The 17,706-nt window shown below is 43.5% G+C and overlaps 1 pseudogene; it reads left to right on the top strand.

The window, feature by feature from the left end:
* The first annotated feature begins 246 nt into the window (after positions 1–246).
* On the top strand, positions 247–2,293 carry LOC140128677 (olfactory receptor 5p57-like; annotated as a pseudogene).
* Positions 2,294–17,706: the final 15,413 nt, after the last annotated feature.

Below are 17,706 nucleotides of genomic sequence, written 5' to 3'. Positions count from 1 at the left end.
TTAATTTTTTTATGGATAAGTACATTTTTATGCATTTTTAGAAATCATAGATCTAACTCTTAGATTGTCAGAAAATTCGGCAGATTTTTTATTATTATTTTTTATTTTCTGACATCAACCAGAACACTTGAGACTCATTAGACAAAAGCACAGACGTCTCCTGTGAGTTTGGCTTCCTGGCTTCCTCCCTACATTCTGTACATAAATGTCCTCCGCTTCATGTGGTGGACAGCACTGCTGGGTAAGATGGTCTTCAATCCCATTAGAGACCTGAGAGCGATGAGAAGAATTCAAATTCTGAAAATGAATGTTGCAAATGAAGAAATCTTTGAAGTGAGTGATTGTTTTTAGAGCAATAAAGATAAAAAAAATCACATTAATTTTACGTTAATTTAACATAAATGTGTTATTTGTACTTTAAGAAATACAGATTTATTTGTATCTTTTGTTAGATAATGTTTAACATATTTAAGCATTTAACAATAATGGATAGAAGAAAACAACTTTATTAGATCATAATTCATTACAGCGTGATATTTTTAAAACAGCAGTGGCATCCTGCATGACATGGACTTCTACAAACTTCATCCAGTGGAACAGTTACAGAAATCTGAGATACAGCACATGATATCGTCTCACCTTTTATGAAAAATCTTTCATTAAAAAATTCAAAAACTATAACTATATAACTATAATTTAGAAAAATACAAATAAAACAATTCTATCAATGTTGCAATTTGTAAATGGCTAAATTGCAAAAAGTGGTAAATACCATAAAGTATGTCAAACTGATGCATTTTCAGAAATGTATGATTGGCACAATTTTTTTTTTTTATGATAAACTTAATTATTGCGTGAACATACCAACGAAACCGGGATTGAGGCTTGTTGAGTCGAAACTTCTGGGTCTGTCCATGCACCAATGAATATCTTGTGCTGTATTTTAATCAAGTTTATATTAAAGTAGACTTGCAACAAATCGCGATTATTATTTGTTGAGATGCATCTGTTCCATGTATGTCGTGTCTCTACAGCTTTGGGATGACTGCCGAGCACAGAGGAAAAGTTTGGAGCTGTCTATCATGAAGGTTGGGGTGAGCTGAGTTAATAGTGTTATTCCATAAGAATGTTCTGCCAACTTTCTGCCCCCTCCCCCCAAAAAAGAGAACAAAAAATAACAACTATATAAACCATAACAATTCCGGAAAGTCTACGATTTTGAATTTTATAAATTGTGTCTAACAATATTTATTGTGTATTATACATAGAGGTTTGTTTTTTTGTCCCGTGCAAGGAATTTTTTATTTTGGTTTTTACTTACTTTTTCTATATACAGGAGAACAACAAGACGGCCGTCACAGTGATCCTTCTCTTAGGATTTCAGGGCAGCCAGGATTTGAGAACTTATCTGTTCTGTCTTTTCCTTCTGATTTACTGTGGGACACTATGTGGAAACCTCCTGATCATCACCCTGGTGTCCACCAGTAGGAACCTCCACACTCCCATGTACTTCTTCATCTCACAACTGTCCATCAGTGACATCTTGTTATCCACAGATATTGTCCCCAACCTTCTTCACATCCTACTGAATAATGGGGGGAGTATTACTTTTATAGGCTGTATCACCCAATTTTACGTCTTCTCTGCCTCAGAAGCATTTGAATGCTTTCTTCTTGCTTTGATGTCTTATGACCGATATGTAGCTATCTGCCATCCTCTCCGATACCACACTGTAATGAAAAGTGAACATTCTAGAACATTGATCACCACCTGTTGGCTATTTGGATTCTCTATTGTATTGATCTACACCATAACAACAGCAAAGATGGACTTCTGTGGCCCGAATACCATTGACCATATATTCTGTGACCTTGGCCCCTTACTAGAACTTGCCTGCTCTGCTTCCTTCATTGTTGACTTAGAAGTGTAATTTCTGAGCTTTATCATTGTAATAATCCCATCTGCAATCATTCTTCTGTCTTATACCTATATAGTGTTAGAAGTCTTAAAAATCCTCTCCCAAAATGGTAGACAGAAAGCCTTCTCCACCTGTAGCTCCCACCTCATTGTGGTCTCCATATTCTACTGGACAATGTTTGGTGTTTATATCATTCCAACGAAAGGACACTCATCAACCATCAGTAAGATCCTCTCCCTGCTCTATACCGTATTTACTCCTCTGATTAATCCCATTATATACAGTCTGAGGAATGAAGAAATTAAAAAGTCTTTTCAGGAAATACTTTGTAAATGTCACATCTGGAAGACCAACCACAATATTCCATACATGTAATTCATATTAGACAAGAAACCAAATCCGGTAAGGTCCAATCCAATGGTCATACATCCACAGTATAGAACCTTAAAATATAAAAAAATAGGTACAACATATTAACATAAGAAACCCTGCAAAGTAAATGGTATCACAACATTTTTTTTTAATCTGAGTATTTCGGATTGGTGATGATCAGAGGTCGTAAAATCTGGACTTTCTAATAATTTTGTATTTAAATGTTTGTATCCCAAGATGCTTAAGAATGACCTCACCAGTGAAATGTTGTAGACAGTTTCTATCTGCAGGTTGAGGCTGTGTAGATGGCACATGAACTACTCCATGTTCCATTATAGCTAAATAGTTGCTGTTGTATTCAGGGACATTTTGTTTCGCCCTCTGTGATCCTCCCAGAGAAGATGTCCTCCGTGTTTTAATAACCAAAATGTGTAAGTCTGTTCCTTCACTGCAGTGTACCCTGCCAAGAGTGGAAACAAAAAGTGGAACACAGAGCTTGGCAAACCATTGATAATTACAAACTACAGATAATTAGAACCAAAAGCATCCAACGCATTTCAGAAGAGATCATCTTCCTCTTCCAGAGATAAGGCTCCGTGATACTACTGCTCCTTATGTAGCTCCACTAGGATCCTCCTTAAGACGATTTTCCCTTCTTATAATTCAGATGTTATATCTCATTGTCAAAATGGAATCCAGATATTTACATCCATCAATAGTGACATTAAATTAATGAAATGACCGATGCTCCAGTCGGGTTTAACCCTTTCCAGTGTAAATACAGTGGATTTTCTTTGCATAATGATGTGAGAGTAGATGCCCCTGATTTTTTTTTCTCCAGATGTTGTATAAATGTTCATTTCTTCTACAGGACATATACATTTTGGTTCAACCCACATTCCTTTATTGGGTAGAGCTAATTAACTTTTTTGTACTGATGATTCAAGCTTACGTCTGCTCCATTACTTCACCTGATGGTTTGGTTATAGAAATATTTAACTTTCTCCAGCACCCCTGGTGATGATGGTTACCCAGGTGACAGTCAGATGATTGATGTTTACCTTTTTACAGGCTAAACCAAGACTCATCCAAATTCATTGTGCCGCAGAGTCTTAGGCCTCTTGACGTATCTGGTGTGTGGTGCGGCAAGCAAACAAAACTACGAAAGATTGCTGGTTTTGCAAAAGAATGCTGGCACGGGACAAGAACCCCTGCACCCCGCTATGCCCCCTCCACCCCCACATGGTGTGGAGGGGGCATATTCATGATTTTAATCACAAATTTAAGAATTTGCGATTATTCCACTGTTTCTATGACAGAAATCTGGTGTAGAAGCAGTGATAAATCCCAGTCAATGGGGCAGATTTATCAAGCTGTCTGAAAGTCAGAATATTTCTAGTTGCCCATGGCAACCAATCACAGCTGCCCTTTAAAATATTCATGAGCACTGGTAAAATGAAAGCTGATCTGTGATTGGTTGCCATGGGCAACTAGAAATATTCTGACTTTCAGACAGCTTGATAAATCTGCCCCAATGTCTTTAAAGCAGCTCCACTTTCTAAAGTGGAAAGAGGATATTATTACACGAGTCTGCACTCTCTGACATACCTTGGGTTACTAAATAAAAACCTGGCCAGTCAAAAAAATCCAACATATGCCAATGACAAAATAATGAAAAAATAAAAATGCAAAAAATAAAACAATTGTAATACATACCTTTCCTCCAGTCACCAGGCTATAGATACTAGAGGTCACTGTTGGGCAATCCCTACAATTCAGTAAATTGGAAACATTTTAAAAACTGTACCAGTAATACAAAAAGAGGGAAATCTAATAGATTTACAAGATGATGACATTGAAACCCAGCAGGTCAAATGAGATGTCAGAAACCGAACTCCATTGAGATGTCAGGAATCCCATGTTCTCTATATTTTGTGTTTGGAAACCATTCTTTATTGAGGTCAATTGTTTGGTAATGGAAGCTAGAACTAAGCAACTTACTTGAACTTTTAATATATTGATTCACATAATAAATAATAATAAAAAACTAAAGGTGCTTTGGGTGTTCCCAGTTATTTACAAAGAGGATAATTGAAGGAGTGGAAAAACTGCACACCATGTGGTATTTCACTCTATACCAACTTCAGATGCTGGCACAGGATTTATACCCAGTTCATCTTAATGCATCTGAGAACGTTCAGTGGATGTGGATAGATAAAACCTATTGTCAGTGATAACAACACCAGCAATGCTGAACACAAGTAAATTGACTACACTGGTAGTGTGTGTCACGGGTGCTCCCGTGACCGATGTCTCGGGTCGCGGACTCACTGCCCAGAATTCCTTATAATACAACCTCTCCTCTCTCTAATCCATATCCGCAAAGGTGACAAGCGGAAGACCGCCTTCAATACTCGCAATGGACACTTCGATTAAATGGTTATGCCGTTTGGACTCTGTAACACACCAGCCATCTTTTGGGAATTCGTCAACGACATCTTCAGAGAATTGCTATATACCTGTGTTGTGATCTTTCTCGGCGATATCCTGGCGTTCTCTATGGACCACAGCCTCATTTGTTTAAGAGCCAATCGCCTTTATGCCAAACTTGAGAAGTGCCTGTTCTACCAGAAGAGTCTCCCTTTCTCAGCTATATTATATCTGACAGGGGCCTACAGATGGATCCTGATAAGTTGTCTACGGATCTTCAATGGCCTCGCCCAGTAGGACTGCGTGCAATACAGATATTCCTGGGCTTTGCCAATTACTACCGGCAGTTTATTCTGTATTTCTCCTCTCTTGTTTCTCCCATTGTGGCGTTCACCAAGAAAGGTGCCAATCATCGACACTGGTCCCCTGCAGCTGAAGAAGCCTTCTCTAATTTAAAGTCTGCCTTTGCCTCGACCCCAGTTCTAACACAGCCCGATATGGAGAAGCCTTTCCAGTTGGAGGTTGACACCTCCTCAGTAGGACTTGGGGCATTGCTCACCCACAACTCTCACTTGTGGCTTCTTCTCTAAGACTTTCTCCTTTGCAGAGAGGAATTATTCCATAGGGGACCATGGACTATTGGCTATAAAACTTGCCTTAGAAGAGTGGAGGGAGCTTATTTTCCAGTCTGCAGATACATAGATCACAAGAACCTCCAGTATCTCCAGACTGCTCAGTGGCTAAATCCGTGACAAGCTCGATGTTCACTCTTCTTTTCCCGTTTTAATTTTCTTATTCACTTCCGTCCGGCTGAGAAGAACATCGAGGCTAATGTCCTCTCTCTTGCCTCAGATATTATTAGGCAAGAACTGACTCCTCAGCATTTCATCTCTCCTGAGTGACTGGTTATGGCTGCTCCAGTGAATTATGTCCGACCTGCTCTTTGGAAGAGGATACTGGCTTGGGGATATTGCTCATGTGTGTCTGGGCACCCTGGGGTGCGGCGCTCTGTCACCCTTATTTCCCATTTCTATTGGTGGCCTGATCTGGTCAAGGACATCCAGGATTTTGTGGGTTGCTGCACTTCTTGTGTCCGAAATAAGCCATCTCATCTCAAACCTGCTGGTCTTCTTCAGCCGTTGCCAATACCCAGCTGCCCGTGGACTCACGTGGCTATGGATTTTATCACGGACCTTCCGCCTCCCTTCGGTAATACCGTCATCTGGGTGGTAACTGATCGGTTTTCCAAAATGTCTAATTTTGTTCTTCTGCCAGGTCTGCCCTCTGCTCCACACCTTGCCAGTCTGTTCTTCCTTAACCCCTTAAGGACGCAGGGTTTTTCGGCTCATTTCGCACTCTCCAACTTCAAAAATCCATAACTTTTTAACGTTTACGTGTACAGACCTGTGTGAGAGCTTATTTTGTGCATAACAAATTGTACTATCCCGTAATGTTATTTATTTTAACATGCCGTCTACTGCGAAGCTGAAAAAAAATTCCAAATGTGGAAAAATTGAAAAAAAACCGCACATGCGTCACATTCTTGTGGGCTCAGTTTTTTCGACTTTGACTGTGCACTCAAAATAACACGTCATCTTTATTCTTTGGTTCGGTGCAATCGCGGTGATACCAAATTTATACAGGTTTTATTGTGTTTTAATACATTTTCAAAAATTAAAAGAATGTGTACAAAAAAGAAAAAACATTTTTTGCCATCTTCTGACGCTAATAACTTTTTCATACTTTGGTGCACGGAGATGTGTGAGGTGTCATTTTTTGCGAAATGAGGCATCGTTTTCATTGCTACCATTTTGAGGTCTGTGCAACATTTTGATCATTTTTTATTTCATTTTTTATGTGATGTAAAAAGGTGTAAAAGTTGCATTTCGGACATTTGGGCGCCATTTCCCGCCTCGGAGGTCACCGCCGGCCGTAACCGTTTTAATTTTTTTTTTTTTTTTTAAATAAATTTTTATTAAAATTTTTCACATTTTTCACATATCGATATACAACAAGGTTATGTATCAATACAGAGACAGACATTTGACACATTACCATCATAAAGTTGCCTTAATGACTACCAATTATAATCTCACATTCTTTGTATTTGGTTCCCTTGGTCATATAGCCATCTTTGCTTAGCTACTGACTTCAAATCCAAGGCATTCCTTGTTTCCATCTTTCTTTTTGTTCGATCTTAAATCTGGTATACTTAGACATTTTCATACCCTGTTGTTATTAAGTATTAAGGAGTTTTTTTTTTTTTGTATATAACTAAACTTTTACATGTAATAACAACCAAACCAAAAACCTAAACCTAAACCTACTGGGTACACTTAGAGATCCTCCTCCTTCCCGAGGGAGAAGGACCTTATGTTACTCAACTACTTTACCCCTCAGACATGGATACCTATACCTTTTTGTCCCACATGTCAAATCCAAGTAGTTTAACCATTGCCTAAGATCGGTTATTAATCCTTACTATGCAGAGATTCCTGGGATCTCAGGTGTCAGATTGGGGTGGAGACTTGACCATGGGTCCCACATATCGTGAAATCTTAGCAGAGAGCCCTCCCTAAGAGCGAGCAATTTCTCATAAGTCCAATGCTCTGCTATAACATCTGTGAGTGAAAGGGCAGAAGGTGGCAGTATATTTTTCCATCCTCTAGCAATAAGCAGTTTTGCTGTCAATAGAATGTGCCCAATTATTTTCCTTCTATTTTTTGGTATATTTGTGATTCCTACTCCCAGCAGAGCTAGAGATGGTTTAGGGAATATTTTCATATTGGCTACTTTGGAACACAATTTAAATACTTTTTTCCAATATAGGTTTAGCTTCGTACATCCCCAGAATATATGGAGTAGAGTACCTCTTTCCCCACATTCTCTCCAGCACAAGTCTGATGCCCCTGTATATATTTTTGCTATCCTACTGGGGACTAGGTACCACCTTGATAATAGTTTCTGGTGAACTTCCATTATACTTGCTGAATGAGATGCTTTGGACGCCCAGTAATTGGCCTGTTTCCATTCCACATTATTAATATCTCTGCCCAAATCCCTCTGCCATTTCACCAAAGATGCCATTGGGAAAGGTGAATCAAAAGCACCCAGCATATTGTACGTAGTTCTGACCGATTTAAACGCCCTACTTTTTTGATTATTTAACAATTTGGCTAATTGATCCGGCAGTTCTAGCTCTGGTTTCTTAAGGTCTTTCAGCCATTTTTTGACCTGGGAGTACAATAGGAAGTCTGATGCATTTAAAGAGTATACTTCTCTTAGTTGTTGGAAGGGTCTAATATTTTCCCCTTCAAACAAGTCACTTACTGTTTGTATGCCCTTATACATCCAGTGAAGGATTGGTAGATTTGGATTAAGTATTTTCAGAGCCCCTATGGGAATGGGGATCACTTTTTTTAATGGATAGGTAGCCTGTACCGCTTTATTTGCTAGTTTCCATGTCTCCACTGACGTACGAATAGTCGGAGTGGAATGGGAGGGTAACGGAATATCCTCCCAGGCTGTGTGGGTTATCAATATGGTGCGGAGATCGACATCCCCTGCTAACTGCTTTTCTATAGATGGCCAAGAGGATGCCTCGGAATCCCCCACCCACTCTTTACACTGTTGCAGTGTGATTGCTCTATAGTAAGAATGGAGGTTTGGGACTCCCATACCTCCCTCTATTCTAGGAGTCTGTAAGATTTTAAGGCTCACTCTAGGTTTGCCTCCTTTCCATATGAAAAGCAACATTTGTTTTTGAAATTTATCTATTATGTGTTTTGGGATAGGTATAACCATTGTTCTGAAAGCATACAGGATTTTTGGCAGGATCAACATTTTATAGAGGATTATTTTCCCCAACCATGAGTGTTCCTTCCTATTCAAGTTTGTCAGCTCTTTTTGTAGCTTCTCTAGCAAGGAGATAAAGTTTATTGATATCATTTTGCTAAGGGGGATACATATTCGGATTCCCAGATACGGAATACTCTCCTTTTCCCATCTAAACGGGTATGTCTGTGTTATTATTTTTTTCATGGAATTTGGAATATTGCTTCCCAAAAGGAGGGACTTGCTAGCGTTCACTTTATAGTAAGAGACTTCCCCAAACTTTTCAATTTCCCCCACTGCAAACGGGTCTGATACCGCCAGAACTACATCATCGGCGAACAGGCCAATTTTATGTTGTCTAGGTCCCACCCGAATCCCTTCGATGTTTGGGTTGGATCTAATGGACTCCGCCAGCGGTTCCATAATCATAACGAAGATCAAGGGGGATAGAGGGCACCCCTGGCGGGTTCCATTTGTGATGTTGAAAGAATCTGAGAGATATCCATTCGCCAATACCCTAGCCGATGGCTTGGTATACAAAGCTTTTATTGCGTTTAGAATGGGGCCTTTGAACCCATATTTTTCCAGTGTAGCAAATGCATATCCCCAGTGGATCCTGTCGAATGCCTTCTCTGCGTCCAGGGTAAGGAGCAGAGAAGGCATTCTAGATAATTCCATAGCTGATACCAGGTTCAAGATTCTCCTTGTGCCATCTGGGGCCTGTCTCCCCTTTGTAAATCCCACCTGGTCATTGTGAATTAAACCCGGAAGGACTTTGAGAATTCTATTGGCCAGTAGTTTCGCGTAGATTTTAGTGTCGCAATTTAAAAGCGAAATTGGTCTGAAGTTTGCAGGGGTTGTAGGGTCCTTCCCTGGTTTGGGCAAAGTGACAATAGTTGCTTCAAGCATTTCCGGCGGCATTATACCCTGTTTCAATGCTCTATTAAAAGCTTGGGTCATGTAGGGCCCCAAGATATGGTGGAATGTCTTATAATATTCGTTTCCAAAGCCATCAGGGCCAGGGGCTTTATTTTTGGGGGATTTATTGATGACCTCTTCCACTTCGTCTATAGAGATGGGGCTATTTAGGCTTTCAAGCTGATCCGCTTGCAGTACGGGGGCATTGATCTTTCCGAGGAAGGCTTTGATGGCACTAAGGGTAGGTTGGTGCGTCTTAGGGTCATTCTTTAGGTTATATAGTTCTTCATAAAAGGACTTAAACATATTGGAGATCTTCAGGGGGTGGGTTTCTTTTGTTAAGGGTTGGTTTGTTCTGATCAGGTAGGGAATGTCTGATTTAGTCCTGGGGGGTTTAGTTCTGGAAGCCATTAATCTACTAGGTTTGTTATAAGTAGAGTAGTAAGAAGCTTTTGCCCCTGTCTGCTGTTTATTATATTGGGATAGGAGGGCTGCTCTCAAGGATTGTCTAGCCTCCATTAATGCTGTATATTTCTCCTGATCGTTTTCTCTTTGGAGATCTTGTTCCAGAGCCTTAATTTTATGAATCCATTTATCTATTTCTTTCTCACGGGCTCTCTTGTGCTGTGCATTTATTTGCATTAGCGAGCCTCTGACCCCCTATTTTATGTGCTACCCATAGCTCCTCTGGATAAATGCCCTCCACGTTGTTCTTATCAAAGAATTCCCTCATGTCTTTTTCTATTTTCTTTTTGAATGAAGGCAAGTGGAAGAAGAAGGGATTATTTCTCCATTTTCGCGTGGGTAATAGTTTTGGGGATAAAGTAACCTCTAAGAAGATCGGTGAATGGTCAGACCATGTGGTTGTACCTATTTCTGACGATTGCACCCAAGATAGTGTCTCTCTATCTGTAAGGAATAGATCTATTCTGGAGAAGGATCTATGTCTATGGGAGAAAAAGGAAAATTCCTTATTTGTGGGATTGAGACATCTGAAACAATCGTATAGGCCTTCTTTCGTTAGCCAATGTCCCATGGAAGGGGGGGATATCCTGCCCCTATTGGTGGAGTCTAGTTTGGGGTCTGGTACTAAATTGAAGTCTCCACAAATGATCACATGACCTTCTTGTGACTCTCTAGTTACTTTTAAAATTTTCCTTAAGAAGCTGAGTTGCCTTCTATTTGGACTGTATACATTGACCAGAGTAAAACATACAGAGTTCATAGAGCAGATTAGGACAATATATCTCCCTCCCTCATCTATTTTAGTTTTATGTACTTCAAACCTGACCGTATCCCTTACTGCTATACATACCCCTGCAACCTTTGTCTCTGAGTTGGCCATATAAATATGAGGGAATTTGTTGTGTATAAATTTGGGGCATTTTTCCCTGGCAAAATGGGTCTCTTGTAGGCAAATAACGTCAACTTTGTTTTTAAGTGCATCCTTCCACACTGATGATCTTTTAAATGGGGAGTTGAGGCCCTTTGCGTTAAGACTCATTATTTTAACCGCCATACCCAAGAATGAGTTTGATGAACCACTGACTATGCTGGGATCTTCCCATTAAGACTGTAGCATCCTCTGAGGAATAAATTTGTAGTGTACCCTGTTTCAACAACCAACAAAAACAGTAACAATAACTTTTGAACCTGTTGGCGACAGAGGGGACAAGTAAATCCTGCTGCCATCGCCACACGGTGGTTCCATAAACATTAAGTAAACAAAACCAAACTTTACTGGTTAGCAACTTAGATGTAGGTCTTAGCATTCCCTACACACGTATGGGTAAAGTTCACCTGGGGCCTTTTCGGCCTGAAGAAAAGTTCTGTTTGCAGATTGTATAGTTCCTTTCAGGCGACTTCCCAGTCCTTGGAAACTGCTTGCGGTCGTGCCTTCTCTTGATGAAGTGGAGGGTCCTTGATCCTGATTCCCCACGCATTCAGAAGTGGAGGACCTTCTTCAGGTTGTGCCAAAATGTGGGTTATTCCGTCTTTCCTCACCACCAGCTTCGTTGGGAATCCCCACTTATATTGGATGTTATTCTCCCTCAATAATGCTGTTGTTGGACCAAATTTCTTCCGCGCCTGTAGAGTGGCTTGAGAAAGATCTATGAACAAGCGGATATCAGAGAATGGTTCTGGAAGAGATGACATTTTGCGAGAAGCATACATAAGTTGTTCCTTAACATGGAAATAATGCAGCCTTGCTATTGTGTCTCTTGGGAGATTTTCCTGTATGGACTTAGGTTTAGGCAGTCTATGTGCTCTATCTATCAGGCATTCTTGTTTTGGTACATTTGGCAAGACTGTAGAGATTAGTTGAGAAAGATATGCGTTTAAATCTGCTGGAGAGACTGTCTCGGGGATCCCTCTAAATTTAACATTATTCCTCCTTCCCCTGTCTTCCATGTCAGCCATTTTAAGTTTCATTTTTTCCACTTCATCTTCCAAATTGTAGTGAGCATCAATTAACTCATTATGAGAGCTGGTCACTTCAGCCATTTTAGTTTCTAGATGATCTACTCTGTAGCCTAAATCATCCATGGAGGCATTCAGTGTGGCAGACATTTGAGAAAAGTCTTTCTGGAGAGACCCTTTGAGTGCCAGGATCATTGATTTAATAAATGCCTCTGATGCTGGCTGGTCAGAGGATGGTAGATCGTTTATGGGATCTTCCCCTTCTGCTCCCCATTCAGAGAACTGTGAGTCCATACCTTTTGGTGACTTCGTTAGCCTCGGTCTTTGCTTATCCGGACTCTGGCCCGGTGTATGCGGAGGTCTCGGGAGTTTAGGCGCCATTTTAGACGCCGACTCTACTCTTTCTCATCCGTCAGGCAGATCTCCTCTTTCTACCTGCGCCTTTCGGGGGTCTAACGGCGTCTCCTCTCTCGTTGGTGTCTGCTCGGGGGATATCACAGTGGATGCTGTCGGAGATCTCCCTCCGGAGTATGCAGGAGAAGACGATGCCGAGGATCCGGCGCCATCTTGGATCTTTCCGGCGCCATGCGGTCTAGACGAAAAGAAGTCGGTAAGTCTTTTAGGACCTGATTTAGCCGTTCTTTTCCTAGTCATCATTCTTCAGGCGGCTTCTTGCTGATTTTCCCAAGGTTTCTGGGTTGCTTTTTATCGCTGTTTTGAAGTCGCTAACAGGCCTAGAGACGGAGCTCTCCCTCACACGTCCGTCTCAGTGCACATCCAGGCCACGCCCCCACCGTTTTAATATTTTGATAGATCGGGCATTTTGGGATGCCCCGATACCTAATATGTTTGTGATTTCTACTGTTTATTATGTTTTATATCCATTCTAGGGAAAGGGGGGTGATTTGAACTTTTAATATTTTATAAATTTTTTTTATTTTTTAAACTTTTTTTTTTTTTTCCCACTATTTTTTAGACCATCTAGGGTACATTAACCCTAGATGGTCAGATCGCTCCTACCATATACTGCAATACTTCTGTATTGCAATATATGGCATTTTTGCAGCACTTTCATTACAATGAGCCACTGGCTCATTGTAACGAAACTGCAGAAGCCATGTAGCCTCGAGTCAAAAGAAGACCCGAGGCTACCATGGCAACCGATCGCCGCCCCCCGGTGACGTTCGGGGGTGCGGCGATCGTCATAAAGATGGCGTTTTTTAACGAAGGTGTTAATTGCCGCGATCGGTGCAAGCACTGACCGCGGTTATTAGCGGTGGGTGTTTTGTGCAATATGCAAAAATCCCCACCTTTGTATGAAGAGGACTCAGCCCGTGAGCCTTCTTCATACATCCCTTATACCTCTGCGCCGTAGAGCATCTTCCGGCTCCATGGACTTCCCCAGCACATCGTTTCTGACTGGGGGGTACAGTTTGTTTCTAAATTCTGGTGATCCCTGTGCAACCAGCTTCAAGTGAAATTGCACTTTTCTTCTGCCTATCACCCACAGTCTAATGGTCAAATGGATTAACCAGACTTTGGGCTGCTATCTTCACCATTTTGTTTCTGCCTGTCAGGACGACTGGTCGACTCTGTTGCCATGGGCAGAGTTTTCATATAATTCCCTGGACTCGGCATCTGCCGACTCTGCTCCATTTTTAACAGTTTATGGACTACACCCATCCTCTTCCTCTACCTGTGTCCTCGGACGTTCCTCGTAGAGATGAGCGAACATACTCGTCCGAGCTTGATGCTCGTTCGAGCATTAGCGTACTCGAAACTGCTCGTTGCTCGGACGAATACTTCGCCCGCTCGAGAAAATGGCAGCTCCCGCCGTTTTGCTTTTTGGCGGCCAGAAACAGAGCCAATCACAAGCCAAGAGACTCTGCACTCCACCCAGCATGACGTGGTACCCTTACACGTCGATTGCAGTGGTTGGCTGGCCAGATCAGGTGACCCTGGGATAGACTAGCCGCTGCCCGCGCTGCTCGGATCATTCTGTGTCTGGATGCCGCTAGGGAGAGAGCTGCTGCTGGTCAGGGACAGCGTTAGGGTGCTAGTAGATTACTGTTAGGCAGGAGTGATTCAACAAGAACCCAACAGCCCTTCTTAGGGCTACAATAACGTTATACTTTTTTTTTTTTGTTTGCTTGTGGCTGGGCTTGCTGGCACTAGTAGTGCAGCTAGTACCATATTGTGAGGAATTTGCAGGGGGACTTGCTACCGTTGTGTTTAGCTCTTAGTGACGCACATATCCACCTCAAACACCAAAGTGGGAAAATTTATTAGGGGTTGGATTTCAATTAGGCACAGTCTGCCATTTCCTTTTTATTTTCCTTTTATTTTTTCATAACTCAGCGTCATCTCATCAGTGTGCTTTCATACTTGGCTAGAAAATAGCCATAGCAATAGGATAGCATTGTTTGGTTTTAAAAACTAAAAAACACAAAAAAAAACTAAAAAACACAAAAAACCACAAAAAAAAGTTAAAAAAAAAAATTAAAGTTATATAACTTTCATTTTCAAAATGTTTAACCCGAGGGCTAGGGGTAGAGGATGAGGACGAGGGCGGGGACGTGGGCGTCCATCTACTGCAGGGGTCAGAGGCCGTAGTCCTGGGTGGGGTGAGACACCACCTGCTGATGAGGGAGCAGGGGAACGCCGCAGAGCTACACTCCCTAGGTTCATCATGTCTGAAGTTACTGGGACTCGTGGTAGAGCACTGTTGAGGCCAGAACAGTGCGAACAGGTGATGTCGTGGATTGTCGAGCAATTTGTCCACCAGTCAGTCTTCCACGCAGTCCACCCATGTCACCGAAATCGACACTCCTCCAGCTCCTGCACCTCAGCCTCCTCCCCCCCAGTCTGCCCCCTCCCAGGAAAATTTGGCATTTGAACCGCCATACTCTGAGGAACTGTTTTCTGGACCCTTCCCACAGTCACAAACCACTTGTCCGGTTGCTGCTGAGCAATTTTCCGATGCCCAGGTTTTCCACCAGTCGCAGTCTGTGGGTGATGATGACCTTCTTGACGTAGTGGAAGAAGTGTGTAAAGAGGTGTCGGACGATGAGGAGACACGGTTGTCAGACAGTGGTGAAGTTGTTGTCAGGGCAGGAAGTCCGAGGGGGGAGCAGACTGAGGTATCGGAGGATGATGAGGTGACAGACCCAAGCTGGGTTGAGAGGCCGGGTGAACACAGTGCTTCTGAGACGGAGGAGAGTCCTATAGCAGAACAGGTTGGAAGAGGCAGTGGTGGGGCCAGACGGAGAGGCAGGGCCAGAGCAGGTGCATCAGCGCCAAATGTGTCACGTAGTGAAGCTCCCGTGGCGAGGGCTCCCGCGGCGAGGGCTAGATTTTCAGAAGTCTGGAGGTTCTTTAAGGAAACACCGGATGACTGACGGACTGTGTAGTGTAACCTTTGCCAAACCAGGATCAGCAGGGGTTCCACCACTACTAGCTTAACTACCACCAGTATGCGCAGGCATATGAATGCTAAACACCCGAATCAGTGGCACCAAGCCCGTTCACCTCCGGCCGTGCACACCACTGCTCCTTCCCCTGTGTCAGCTGATAGTCAGCCCCCTGCCCAGGACCCTGCCACAAAAACCCCATCGTCGCCTCCACGATCCTCCACAGCATCCACCAGCGTTCAGCTCTCCATACCCCAGACGCTGGAGCGGAAAAGAAAATATAGTGCGACCCACCCGCACGCCCAAGCCCTTAATGTCCACATCTCCAGATTGCTTAGCCTGGAGATGCTGCCCTATAGGCTAGTAGAGACCGAGGCCTTTCGCAACCTCATGGCGGCGGCCGCGCCTCGGTATTCGGTCCCCAGCCGCCACTACTTTTCCCGATGTGCCGTCCCAGCCCTGCACCAGCACGTGTCAGACAACATCATCCGTGCCCTGACCAACGCCGTTTCTGACAAGGTCCACCTGACCACGGACACGTGGACGAGTGCTGCCGGGCAGGGCCACTATATATCGCTGACGGCACATTGGGTTAACTTGGTGTAGGCTGGGACCGAGTCTGACCCTGGGGCTGGTCATATACTGCCGACGCCGAAGATTGCGGGGCCTACCTCGGTCCAGGTCTCAAAGGCCTACTATGCCTCCTCCTCCTCCCACCCCTCCTCCACCTCCTCCTCCGAACTACCATCCGTGGGCATGGCGCCATCAGTCGCTAGCTCTAGGCACAGCAGCAGTGCCGTCGCTAAGCGACAGCAGGCGGTGCTCAAACTGCTGAGCCTAGGCGATAAAAGGCACACCGCCCAAGAGCTATTACAGGGCATTCCACATCAAACTTGTAAACTTTGTCGCCACCCTGCTGTGTAATCCACAAAATATACTGGCAAACTTTTATCATTTACCGATATTATTTCAGCGCTTCTTGCGCATCTGTTTACATTCCCCTCACCCGCCATATCCCAAACTTATAAGAACGCTACTACACTTGATCTTATACAAAAGGTTCTTAGAAGTGCTGTTTGGGGAGTAGCCTAGAGACAGGGGCTTGGATTGGCGAAAGCTCGCCTGGCAGCGGAGCGCCATACATGAACTCCATGTATGGAGTTCACTGCCTCCATACATGGTCCCCTTATCAAACGAGCTGTGTCAGGCAGAATTTTGGGTTGTTTTCATGGCTTCCACATCAAACTTGTTAACTTTGTCGCCACCCTGCTGTGTTATCCACAAAATATACTGGCAAACTTTTATGATTAACCGATATTATTTCAGCGCTTCTTGCGCATCTGTATACATTCCCCTCACCCGCCATATCCCAAACTTATAAGAACGCTACTACACTTAACTTGGTGCAGGCTGGGACCGAGTCTGACCCTGGGGCTGGTCATATACTGCCGACGCCGTGGATTGCGGGGCCTACCTCGGTCCAGGTCTCAAAGGCCTACTATACCTCCTCCTCCTCCCACCCCTCCTCCACCTCCTCCTCCTCCGAATTACCATCCGTGGCCATGGCGCCATCAGTCAGTAGCTCTAGGCACAGCAGCAGTGCCGTCGCTAAGCGACAGCAGGCGGTGCTCAAACTGCTGAGCCTAGGCGATAAAAGGCACACCGCCCAAGAGCTATTACAGGGCATTCCACATCAAACTTGTTAACTTTGTCGCCACCCTGCTGTGTAATCCACAAACTTTACTGGCAAACTTTTATCATTTAATAATATGTACCGATATTATTTGAGCGCTTCTTGCTCACCTCCTTTGGTTCCTCTCTGCCACCCATTGGTTTGAAGCCTGAGTCCATTTAGGGTATGTCGCCATGCCACTCTCTAGCCTGCTGCCGCTGCCTCTGCATGCCGTCCCCTATAGTGTCAGGGTCAATTATTGGATGTTTTAGATGCTATCTAGCTTCATTCTGTCACTCTGTCATGGCCATGCTGTTGCCCATAATTTTGGCATAATGGTGCGATTATGCAGCCTCAGAGGCATCCATGCATGCTGCCCCTGCTGTTTCCTGTCCATTTCCGTGGTGTTTCCATCCTTTTCTGAGGTTCCCAGGTGTTTGGCCAAGCTTCCCTGTGCAGAGCCTTGGTCCCCTTGAAAAATGCTCGAGTCTCCCATTGACTTCAATGGGGCTCGTTATTCGAGACGAGCACTCGAGCATCGGGAAAAGTTCGTCTCGAATAACGAGTACCCGAGCATTTTAGTGCTCGCTCATCTCTAGTTCCTCGGTACAGGATCTGAAGTCCATTTGGGAGCAGACTCGCCTTTTCTTGCTACAGTCTTCTGTTCGAACCAAGGTCCAGGCCGATAAGAGACGCAGACCTCCTCCCATTTTCTCTCCAGGTGACAAAGT

Source organism: Engystomops pustulosus, chromosome 4 (assembly GCF_040894005.1).
Source record: "Engystomops pustulosus chromosome 4, aEngPut4.maternal, whole genome shotgun sequence".
Classification (NCBI taxonomy): domain Eukaryota; kingdom Metazoa; phylum Chordata; class Amphibia; order Anura; family Leptodactylidae; genus Engystomops; species Engystomops pustulosus.
Note: the sequence above shows the minus strand (reverse complement) of the source record. Positions and strands in the feature narration are given on the sequence as shown.